Genomic DNA, 12,362 nt, shown 5'->3' on the forward strand with positions numbered 1-12,362 from the left:
CATCATTTGGTCCCTGCTAGAGGTTACTTTATTGCACAGTCGTGCCCACTGTCCGTTTGTACACAATTGATCTATACCCAACCAGCACTGGCTTCCATGGGAGTAATAATAATAATAATTGTTATGGGAATAGGAATACTACATTGGCTATATCATAGCTTCAATGATCAGTCATTGTTAAGGCATGGAAGAGAAGAAAAGAGGCTTAATATATTAAATTAGTCTTCTTGTAACTGAAGGAAAGGAAAATCATCCAACCTGATGATCTGGTGGTAACTAATTACTGACATGTAAATGCTTTCCCTGAAGCAGGATAGATAAAATGACACTGTTTTTACAAACCAACTTGCTTCACCTTTTAAGAGATTCTCTTTAGAGTTCCTTTGCCAGACATACTTAAAGATAAATAGAACCATGGCTCTCTGACAAATATTTACAAGTTTTGACACCATCAAGCTCCCTCCTTTTCCGCAAGGTTTTGTGTTTTTATACAGCAGCACACTCCTGCTGCTGAAAGATGTCATCTCTGGAGGGTAAGGGCCAGAGGGTCAGCTTTAATGTGATTTCATTCCACTGATCTCAGTGGATGGATTTTTCATTAAGTCCAATCCAACTTCTTTGGCATCTTCATGTTCTATTCCCCTTAATCCTTCAAGGTTAAAAGTAAGAAAAGAAAATGTAACTTGCATGAAATAGTGGATGAAAAAGGGAGAGTTAAAAAGGCAAAGGACTACAGTAAAAACATGTATTTTTATTTTATTAGGTCTGGTACAAACCTCCATAATGCAGTGAATACTACCAAGGCTGTGATCTATAATCAGATAAAGGCTGTCAAATCCTCTAAGGACTTCCACTCTGCACAGCTGGAGCTTCTCATCCATCCAAAGCCAGGAGGTTAAGCCGAGGTTTGTAAAGGTCTGTGAAGAGGAGTGCATTGGCGACTAAAGCATATCTCCAAGAGGACAGTCTGTCTACCTATTGCATCTCAGAGTTGTTTTTCTTTTTATTCCCACTAAAATAAGTTTCTGGTTTCAAATTCATGGGATCCTTGAAACCTTATATAATGCTTGCACATTCCTTGCCTTGCACAGCCTTGTAATTTTTTTAAAAATCAGAAAATTGAAATGTCCCCATGGGACCCCATTTCCTAATGGGATATTTAGAGGTAGAATTGTTCTGAAGCTGGATGTTGTAGGGCACTGGTCTTAGAGATCTTTGGGTCATGGTGTCACTAATTAACTGTATGACCCTCAGGAAACCACCTTCTGTCTCTCTGGACCTCAGTTACTTTATTTGGAAATTTAAGAAGTCATACTAGCTAATCTGTAGACTTCCTCCCCAGTCTGATTTTCTGTTTATTCTAATGGCTTTTATGGAGCTCTTATCACATGCAAGACAGTGATCCAAAAGTGCCACATGGATTATGCATTTAATTCTTACAACAACCCCATGAGGTAGATACTATTATCAATAACCCCATTTATGCATAAGGAAACTGAGGCACAGAGACATTTGGTGTCTGTTTTAGTTTCCAGGCTGCTCAAATATAAACCATGCAATGGGTTGATTTAAACAGTGGGAATTTATTAACTCACATTTTAAGGCTAATTTGGAGAAAAGTCCAAATTAAGGCATCATCAAGGCAATGGTTTCCTCCTAAAGGCTGGCATGCTGGGGCTGGCTGCCAGCAATCCTTGGTCCTGTTTCCTCTATCACACGGCAGCCTCTCCTGGTCTGTCTATTCTCTTCCCGGCTCTGTTGCTTCCTGAGGCTTTCTCTTTATCTGTCTGAATTACATTCTGCTTAGAAAGGACTCTACTAATAGGATTAAGACCCATCCTGGGCCATACATTAACTGAAGTAACCTCATCAAAACGTCCTACTTCCAATGAGTTCCCCACCCATAGGAATGGATTAGGTTTAAGCATATGTTTTTCTAAGATACATACAACTGCAAACCACCACAATGTCTTACACAAGATCACATACCCCAGGATCGGTAAAGCCAGGACTTGAAGAGGCACTGTGCCTCTAGAGAATGCTCTCTTAGCCTCCAGGCTAGATGCCCTGTCCAGCTACCTCTGCCTGTCCCCCCCGGTGCTGTCCTACAAGTCAAAGGCCAACATTGTGTGGTTACCTAGTGTCTCACTTTGGGTCCCTCTAGAAGTAGATGCTGAGACTAGGTGAGGGAGAAGAGTGAGACAGGGAGGAGAGGAGAGCCAGTACCATGTGCATTAATGGACAGGTTACCACTGTGGGCAACTGGCACTCAATCCTCTTGGAGACACCCTGAGGAACTATGTAGGACACAACGATGGGTTTTCCTTTGAGGGGTGATTTAGCAAGGGTATTTATCTACCAATTTCCAAGCCTAATTGGCTAACTCCTTGCATTTCCAGCCTGCACTGTACTTGAGCCAAGTTCACCCTCTCAGCCAGAAAACACCTCCAGATCTCAGATGCGGGAAGTCTTCAGCAAGTACAGGAACATCTGCAGGCAACATCCTGGGTAGGCCAAGGGGCAAAGGTAAGGTACTGACAGTATCTGCTCCACCTGGCTATTCAGTACAGGAGCCAGGACTCAGCTGCTGACAGCTGCTTAGGCCCAGAAGTTATGAAGGGGAAAAACAGTCTTACTCAATCTCCTTCCAAGGTCTCTGTGCTAACAAGGCTTCTGGTGCAAGGGGAGAAACCTGAACCATTTTCGTGTGTGGTTTAATTCAAAAATTGACACATCCCATGATTTATAAGCGGGCTAGGATACTTAATGAGCTTGATCTGTGCCTTGAGCTAACAACACCGCCCCTTGCTCAGCTGCTATCGATTAAAAATAAATGCTGGTTTTGTTTATTTTGGACAATTTGTTTGTCTTCTCCACAAATGTTCCATTAGCGATCAGACTCATTTTGGAGTTCCATTGCCAAGCCTAATAAAGTCTGTATAGATTCAAAATGGTCCATGACTGCCACTGGTGCTGCAGTTGAAGGCATTGAAAAAATATTTTTCGTGAAAAACTTTCCATCTTCTTTTAATTAAAGAATGAGACCCAGTTTGATCTTACTCCTTTGTATGATAAGACTTCACCAGTAAAAGACATTCCCCAAGGACTCTAATAAAAAGAACAAATGTATTATTATAATATGATTAATCCATATTAAAGATTCTATTATTAAAGAAGGTCATTGAGGCTCATTTGGCAGCATGCTTAGCTTTGAGCCAGGAGGTCAAGGGTTGTTACTATTTGACATTTATAGACCTGACAGCAGATAATGATGAAATATTTGAGTGAGCAAACTGGACATGACCTAACAGCCCAATAAAACAATGCCAGATACTTGCACTGAGTATCATAATAATTTAGTCATCTTATCCTCACATGACATTTCAGGTGATTCAAATATAAATGACAACTACACCATAAAACTACTGTGCCAGACTCCTTTACAGATAAGATGACTCACTGGTTGCAACTAAGGGGAGGAAGGTTGCTGTAGCAAATTGACACTTTCAAGGACAGAGGGGATAATCCTCTCCTCTCCTAAGTGTCTCATCCCCATATCTTCTTGGGTAGCTGGATAGATAATAGAATACTATTTCTCTGTTCATTCATTCATCCAGACAGTCATCATGTACTCCCAGAGACCTTCCTGTACTCAGTGTGCCAAACACTGAGAAGTACTGATGTCATTTTGGTGCACAAAAGCAGGTAGGGTCCCTACCCCCAACCACTTCCAAATCTGACCTGGAGAGAGAGTTGAGGGAAAGAACCATGCTAAATGAGTAAGCACAACTGCACCAGTTGCTGGGAGGAATTGCAAAATGACAAGACAGTCTATGGTCAGCAGGTGACTTTGACATTTGGGGTAGAAAGTAGTCCCTGAGGAAATGGCAGTTCAGTTAAGATCTGAAAGATAAGGAGGCATTAACTGGACTAGAAGTGTGAGCTGAAAGTTGAACCACCCATGTCTCCTCTTTGCCACTTTGCCCTTCTGTCTAAGTGATACTTGGTCCAGGTCAGTGTTTTCCAATGTGATTCACAGAAGTCAGCATCAGAATCAGCTTGAGGACTGATTTAAAAGACCAATTCCTACATTTTTCTATAGCGTACTCTAACAGAATGTCTGGATGTGGGGCCTAAGGATCTGCATTTTAACAAGCTCACCATTGACTACTTATAAAAAGAAAAGATGAACTAGTATTTAGTTTTTAAGTAAATTTGGGAAATACTGCCAAAATGCCTCTGATAAAGATTCACAATATTCACTGGCATGTTAAAGTCTCTGAGAGTACTTACGAAAGTAACCCAATTAAGCCAGTAAATTCCAAATTTATTTCCTTAAGTGACCTTTTCTGGCCAGATACCAATTAAGGAGTAGAACACAGCATGGTAAATACCAGATAAACACTTTCCATGAGTCTGGCAAGGTATGCAGGGTAAGGGGCATACTTTTAGGAGAGGGATAAAAAGAAGAATGAGTGGCTTTCTGCAAAGTGTTTGTACAATTCTGTCTTCTGACCCTTCCTGAATAGGAGGTGGGGAACACCTGTAAACTGCTGCAAACAGCACCATTAAACACACCGGATGCCTGAATCACAAGCACTGGCTTCACTTCCACCTGCACCCTGTGATTTGTTGTATCTGAGTAAGGCAGTAAACAAAGCAATTAGGTGCCAGCCACTACTCTGCACTCCCTGAGCAGTTGTTTGTAAAATGGCACAAAGACCTCCCTGCCATTCCTTTCCACCTTGTGTTCCCTTCTGCCCTTACTCATGGCCCTTTGTGGATCCAGACCGGCCTGGTCTGTTTTCCCCAGACCCACTGTGTGTTCTCCTGTTTCCTTGCTGCCAGACAACTTCCTTTCCACTACATCAATATAAATAAAAAGATAAAGACAATTTAGTGAGTACGTCTGTGTGCCAAGCATTGTGATAAAATCTCTGTATTATCTCACTGAACCCTCACTTATGAAGTGGTGCCTCTGTTGGTTCGTTTTAGGTGTCAGTGTAGCTAGGCTTAATTAGACATAAGTCCAGGTATTCCTGTGATTGTGTTATGTAGATACACTTAACATCTATAATCTGTTGATTATAGTAAAAGAGATTACCCTCCATAATGGTAGGTTGGCCATATCCAATCAGTTGGCCATATCCAATCAGTTGAAGGCCTTAAAGCAAAAACTGAGGTTTCCTTGAGAAGAAGAGGTTTTGCCTCAAGACACAGGCATCGATTCCTGCATGAGTCTCCAGCCCTACATGTTTTGAACCTGCCAGCCCCACAGTTGCATGAACCAATTCCTTGACTTAATTCTCTGTTGGTTTTGTTTCTCTGGAGAGCCCTGAGTGATAAACTGCTAATATGCTATGTGACCTTGAACAGATCATTTAAAATCTCTCGGTTGTAATTTCCTTATCAGCAAAATAGGAATATGAAGAGTATTCACCTCGTGTGGATTTCACAGGAAAATCCACATACCACTTTGAGTCCACGCTGGTGAACTGTAAATGTGAACTAGCATTATTAATACTATTTCCATTTTTACAGATGTAGAGACTGAGGCTTAGAGACCATAAAGCCCTTTTCCAAGGTTATGCACCCACTAAGGCCCAGCTGGATTTGAAATGTACGTCTTCAGACTCCAGTGTCTGTCCTTCACCACATCACTGTGCTACCTCTGAACAACAAGCTTAAGTTCTGTCTCTAATAGACTTCAGGTTTCAGTAGTTCATAGTAAATTTTCTCCATCATCTCAATTCATAACATTAATTATCTCTTTTTTATATTGTAACATAAATTGTAATCCAAATAATTCATTACTTGCAACTCAATCACTTCAACATCCTTTGGGGACCTTCTGCGGGTCAGGCCTAGCATTTCAATGGTTCTACACACAGCTTACAGTCTGCTATGGGAAAGACAGGCATCAATGGAGCAAACATCAATGAATTCAAGACTGCAGTTGTGGTGAGTGTGGGAAGGAGAAGTGCTGAGTGCTGTATGTGTGTGCGATGGGAACTGGTACAGTTAGAGACATGATGAGTAGATGGTTGATCTGAGATAGAAAAAATATTGAGGAGTTGGTGTGCTAAGGAGAACATTCCAGGCAGAGTGCAGAGCAAAGACTTCAGAGGTCTCATGGCAGGATGTAGCACGGAGCATTCGAGGGACTATGCTCTACATGGGTAGATGAAACCACAGATGTCGGCAAGGACCAGACATGGAAGAATCTTGAAGGCCACATTAAAAAGTGTAAATTTATCGAAGTGCAATGCAAAAACAATATTTTGAGCAAGAGAAGTTGTGATCAGTTTTGTGTGTGAAAGAAAACATCTCCTTGTCTGCAGTGAGGGCTTGGATTGCATGGGGGAAATATGCTTGCAGGTAATCCATTAAGAGCAATTGCAACATTCCAAATGAGAGATGATGGAATCTTGGATCAGCATGATTAGGTATGTATATGACTGGGGTGGGATATAATCGGGAAGGTCAGAAATGTCTTCTCTGAGATGACAGTTGAGCCAAGAGAACCCACAGTCTCTCTCCATCATATCCATCTACCTGCCAACATCTGCACCTTCTCTCCTGCTACTATACATTATGTGCTCCCACCAAATTGCAGTCTTTCATTTGTCCACCAAATCCCATCCCTTCTTGCCTACCAAAATGTACTCAGGCAATTCTTCCCTCTGTAGATCATTCCCTTCAAAAGCATCAGTTTTCATTTTGTTTTGTTTTGTTTGTGTTTGCTTCTGGATTATTTGCATCAATGATTATATGTCCCATCCTACAACTAACTCCTTTTCTGGACTCCTTGGAGAAATGATCCAGATGTTTGGCAGAAAATATGCAAGATAACCCTGACACATATTGTTACAACAGAGAGCGAGGAAGCTATCAAATACTTCTAGGATCACACTAAAGGATTTAGGAGCCAATCTGAATAGGCTCTTCTAGGCCAATGATGGGATATTTGAAGTATTGATAAGGATAATAGGCAATGAATTGGAACATATCAAATAGCTTAAATCTATGCATTTCTTAGTGATATTTAAAAGTAAAATTATTGGTAACCTTTAGAGAGCACTAGGGAGCCAACTCATTATTTTGAAAACTGGCAAATATAGGGAAAGCATGAAATATTTGTCCTGCCTTTCCTATTTAAGCTAAACTCTGGGTAACCTAAAAGGTAATGAAGGAAAGTTTCTCTTTATAGAACTTCTGCAATTCATAGATGGAGAAGGAATGATATAATTACCATATTACCATTTTGCAACTCTTAGCAAATTAGTGATATATATCCATATACATGTGTTTGTATATATGTATGTGTATATATATATATGTATATATATATATATACACATACACCCACACATAAACATACATGTATGTATATCTAAGTGTGTATAATTTTAAATGGGTATGCATATGTGTATGTTTGTGCATTTGTATCCTGGGTCTAATTTAGCCAAAACTACCAGATACAGGCAATATAAGGATATAGAGGGACACATTAAATGGCATAATAGTGGTGTCATTTGCAAAATCTCAACTATGGCATAGTCTACAGAATAAGCAATCTCATTTCTTCAACAACAAACTGTGAGAAGAGAGAAAGAAAGAGTGAGAGTGAGGAGAGATTTAGACAGAATAGTGGTTACCTCTGGGGGCAGTGGTTATTGAATAAGAAGAGTTATGAAGAATTCTGGGGTGCTGGAAATGTTCTAAATTTTTATCTGAATGGTGGTTATACCAAAATTCATTGAGCTTTATGCCATAGATTGTCCTTTTGTCTCTTTACTGTGTGCATTTAATACTTAAATAAAAATATAGAAGACAAACTTAAGAGACATACTGACTTCTTGCAATGCATGGAACCCATTTGGACCCTGACTTAAACTGAAAACAAATGAGACAACTTTAGAGAAATGTGGACTATGACTGATTATTTGCTCCTGTTAATGTATAATGGATGTGTTCCTTAGTAGAGTTTCTGTCTTTTGGAGATAGGCTCTGGACTACTTATGGATAGAATGATGTGATATCCAGCAAGTGAGAGGCTGGAGGGACTGTACAAATGAAGGTTTTGTTGCCTAGGAGGACAACAAGAGAGGAAGACTGCCAAAGTCTTTAGGCAGTGAAGATGATTGTATGGGAGGTGGCAGATATCAGATGGGTGGTGTGGTAGTTAGATTCAGGTGTCAACTTGGCCAGGTGACAGTGCCTAGTTCTGTTGCTGTGGACAGGAGCCAACGGCATGTGAACCTCATCTGTTGCTGATTACATCTGCAGTCGGCTAGGAGGCGTGCCTGCTGCAATGAATTAATTGGCTGGTACTTAAATGAGAGACTTAGCACAGCCCAAGCAGCTTAGCATTCCTCATCTCAGTACTCCCAGCTCAGCCTAGGCCTTTGGAGGTGCAGAAAGGAAGTACCCCAGGGAAAGTTGTTGGAATTCAGAGGCCTAGAGAGAAGGCCAGCAGAGATCACCCAGTGCCTTTCCATATGAGAAAGAACCTCAGTTGAAAGTTAGCTGCCTTTCCTTTGAAGAACTATACAAGAACTAAATAAATCCCATTTTACTGAAAGCCAATCCTTCTCTGGTGTGTTGCATTCTGGCAGTTATCAAACTAGAACAGGTGGTATAACTCAATGGCACAAACCTCATACATACAGAATTTTCACAAGCAGATAAGTACCTCTCTGAAATGGCCAGAAGACATCAGCTTCACCTCATGGACCAGAGGTTGTAGCAGGTAGGAAAACAGACACCTGCATATCTGACCCTACTGTGATTGTCACACCCTTCCTGTTCCCTAGGAAAGTTTCTTAAATATGTTCAGTATTTATTGGTTTATTTATGGCTTGCTTTAAAATTCATCCTCTTATGTACTGTCTTAGTTTCCTAGGGCTTCCACAAAGTGCCAAAAACTAGATGACTTAAAACAACAGAAATTTATTATTTATTATTAAGTCTAGATGTTATAAGCGCTGCGCCCCCTCTGAAGTCTATAGGGAATTCTGTTCCATGTTCCTCTTTACCTTGTTTCCATCTGCCATCTTAATAGTGAGTCTCTCATCCTCATGGTCTCCATGTTCAGCCTCATGACTGAGTTCCAAGTCAGAGGAGGAAGAGCAAAGGGACAATGGAGCAGGGACATTGCCCATCTCAAGTGATAAAAGTTTCCCAGACTTCCTCAGAGAGCTTCCACTTAGATTTCGTTGTCCAGCATCATGACCCATGACTACACTTAGCTGCAGAGGAGTCTGAGGACACGTTTTGTTTTGATTTTTATACCTGGGTGCAGTGCCATGCTGAATAAAACTGGAATTCCATTATTAAGGAAGAGGTAAAAAATGGATATGACAAAGAAAACAAATAGTGCCCACCATAATGATGTCATACCCTCTCTTGCTCTGTCTCTCTCTCACACACACATACACACATGTACTTATATAGGCACATATATTAAAAACAGAACTATAGCAAATATTAGAACAAATACTATTACTTTTTAAATCTATGCAGGTGTGTATTTATCTATTAAGAGGACCAGCCATAGGATCATCAGTTTACACTACTCTTGTATTTATCTCAAAATATTTAAATATCTCATGACTATCATATTCATAGGCAGTTAGTTCAAATTTTCAAGGACAAAGATACCTAATTAAAGCAAAAGACTTCACTAAATTACATTAAATTATACCCTTTGCAAAAAGGATGTACAGCAATGGAGAAGGACGTATAAGCAGTGTCAGATCAGTTCTATTTTTGCATTTCTTTTTGCTTTACTCTTTCCCCATTTCCTAAATATATTTTTTCACAAGGACTACCCCATACTCACTCCTCTGGGCTTTTTTCCTCATGATTGCTCATATATTCACTCTTTTCAATTTCAGAGCCTTTTGAAAAGACCAGAAAATATATTTGATCTCAAAGAAATGAAAGGAAAGATTTCATATTCAGCCATCATTATGAGTTCCCCAGCCTTTACGGATTTAAGACATTCCCAGAGCATTAATAGAGAAAGTTTTCACAATTTTATTATTTAAAATATTTATAGTTCTCAATTATGCAAGTAATGGGCAATATCATTGCATTTATTATAGGTCTAATTCTTGCCAGTCAGCGTGCTCACTATTTAGGCAATTTATAAAATAGAAAGGAGATATACGTTCAAGTTTCTCTTTTAACTTCCTCTTGTTTTTGCAGCACCTTCACCCAGCCAGGTTCGAAGAATGAATATCTATAGTGCCATTTGCACAATGCCACTACCCAGTGAAGAAAACCTCCGGAAATGTAATTGATCTCCCTTGACCCATAACATGTGTGCCTTGGGCCACTGCTGAGAATCTGGGCTGAATTTCTCTTGTCAAGGGAGGTTACTAAGATAGGGAAAATGCTTCAAAGGAAGATAAGGTGATGAAAGGTGCAGAAGGGAAGCACAGCTTGGAAAATATCACAGCAGAATACAGGCACATCTTCCCTTCTCAAAAAGAATAAATCTTATTCAGGAATTGTGAGCCTCTTGGCATCCAGAGACTTTACAGTGCAATTGCTAGTTTCAGTCTTGCAGGATGCCCATTCTCAGTTGTTGTGCTGGTTTGAAACTGTCATGTACCTCATAAAAGCCATGATCTTTTTTTTTTTTTTTTTTTTTAAAGAGGGAGGAAGGGAAGGAAAGACAGAGAGAAGGAAGGAAGGGAGGAAGAAAGGGAAACATCTTTAAACATTTTCTTGTTTTATTGTATTTTGTTTGTTTGTTTGTTTTTTTTTACATGGGCTGGGGCCGGGAATCGAACCGAGGTCCTCCGGCATGGCAGGCAAGCACTTTGCCCGCTGAGCCACCGCGGCCCGCCCCAAAGCCATGATCTTTAATCCTCATTCAATATTGCTGGGTGGGATCGATCTTTATATTGTTTCCATGGAGATGTTACCCACCCATACCTTTTGATGAGGTAGTATCCATGGAGATGTGTCTCCACTCATTCATGGTGAGGTTGCTTACTGGAACCCTTTAAGAGGGAACCATTTTTGGAAAAAGCTTTAGGGCCAACAGAGTCCACATAGCCAAACATCTCTGGAGATGCAGAAGGAAAACACCCCCAGGGAAGACTTATGAAGTGAGAAGAGAAAACTAACGGACATCACCATGTGCTTTCCCAGCTGTGAGAGAGAAATCAAACCTCATTAACCTTTTCTTTAAGCTTAAGTATTTTTCTCTGGATCCCTTAATTTGGACATCCCTATGGCCTTAGGGCTGTAAACTTGCAACTTAACAAATTCACCTTTTAAAAGCTGTTCCATTTCTGGTGTATTGCATTTCGGCAGCTTTAGTAAACTAAAACAGTTGTTGCCCTGTGTCTCAATGACCCATCCTCAAAATTGTTCCCTCAAGGTTTCCCTCAGTCTGCTGGGACACCTTTGCCCATCTTTCAACTCTGCCTGATGGGCCCAATGACAACAAATTCTCCAGTGTTATCTATTAACAACTTCAAGTCTCTTTATTATTCTCACTTGATAATCTATTGGCAAACATGTATAGGATATCCCTAGCACTATTCTAAGAGTTTTACAAATACTAGCTAATTTAATCCTCATAACAGTCCTATGAAATACATACCATTATCATCCCACTTTTCAGATGAGGAAAGCACAGAGGTTAGTCCAAAGGTCATCTAGCTAGTAAGAGGTGGGGCTGGAATTGTACCCTTGACTTTTGGGCTCCAGGCTTTAACCACTGAACAATAATATCCCATCTCAGTGTGGTAGTGGACTTTGACCATGGAGTCATGTTGACAAATTTTACTGATCAGGAAATCCCTGCGAGAATTCTTGTAATGGATAGTTGTTCAGTTTTGGCTTGCTCCTCCTTGTCTTAAGGAGAAGATAACTTCAAATCTGTTATCAGAATCATCTGTGGCAAATCTAACCTCAGTGGCTGGTTTCATGCTCAACAAAGATGATGGTGGACATTGAAGTCTCCAGTTACAAGACTGGTGCCATTTCTCATGGTGCAAAAATGAAAGGTGTACTGTTATGCCTCTATATTCTTAGTCAGTGCTTACCAGTAAAATTTGGAGACAAACCAGAAGAGTTTTAATACCTCAGCAACTCTTGAAGACCAAGCCCCTATCATGGTTTAGCAGAGGACACTTAAATATCACAAACACAGGTGTTTTATTTTATTTGGAATAAGACAGAATAAATAATCAAAGTTGACTGGTATGATAATATCTCAAAATAATGGAGAGGGGACTGAGAACCAAGGCGCTTGCATCTGTTTTATCCCAACTCAGTCATTAATTATTTTTAGAAAAGTCTTTATTCCTTCTCGATATCCTGAAGCTAATCCTGCCTAC

The 12,362-nt window shown here is 40.2% G+C and overlaps 1 protein-coding gene across 3 annotated transcripts in view; it reads right to left on the minus strand.

Annotated features, from left to right (window-relative positions):
- MACROD2 (mono-ADP ribosylhydrolase 2) overlaps positions 1 to 12,362 on the minus strand; it is a 2,249,967-nt gene that overhangs the window by 692,822 nt on the left and 1,544,783 nt on the right. The window lies entirely within an intron of this gene.

The sequence above is a fragment of the Tamandua tetradactyla genome, chromosome 1 (genome assembly GCF_023851605.1).
Source record: "Tamandua tetradactyla isolate mTamTet1 chromosome 1, mTamTet1.pri, whole genome shotgun sequence".
NCBI lineage: Eukaryota > Metazoa > Chordata > Mammalia > Pilosa > Myrmecophagidae > Tamandua > Tamandua tetradactyla.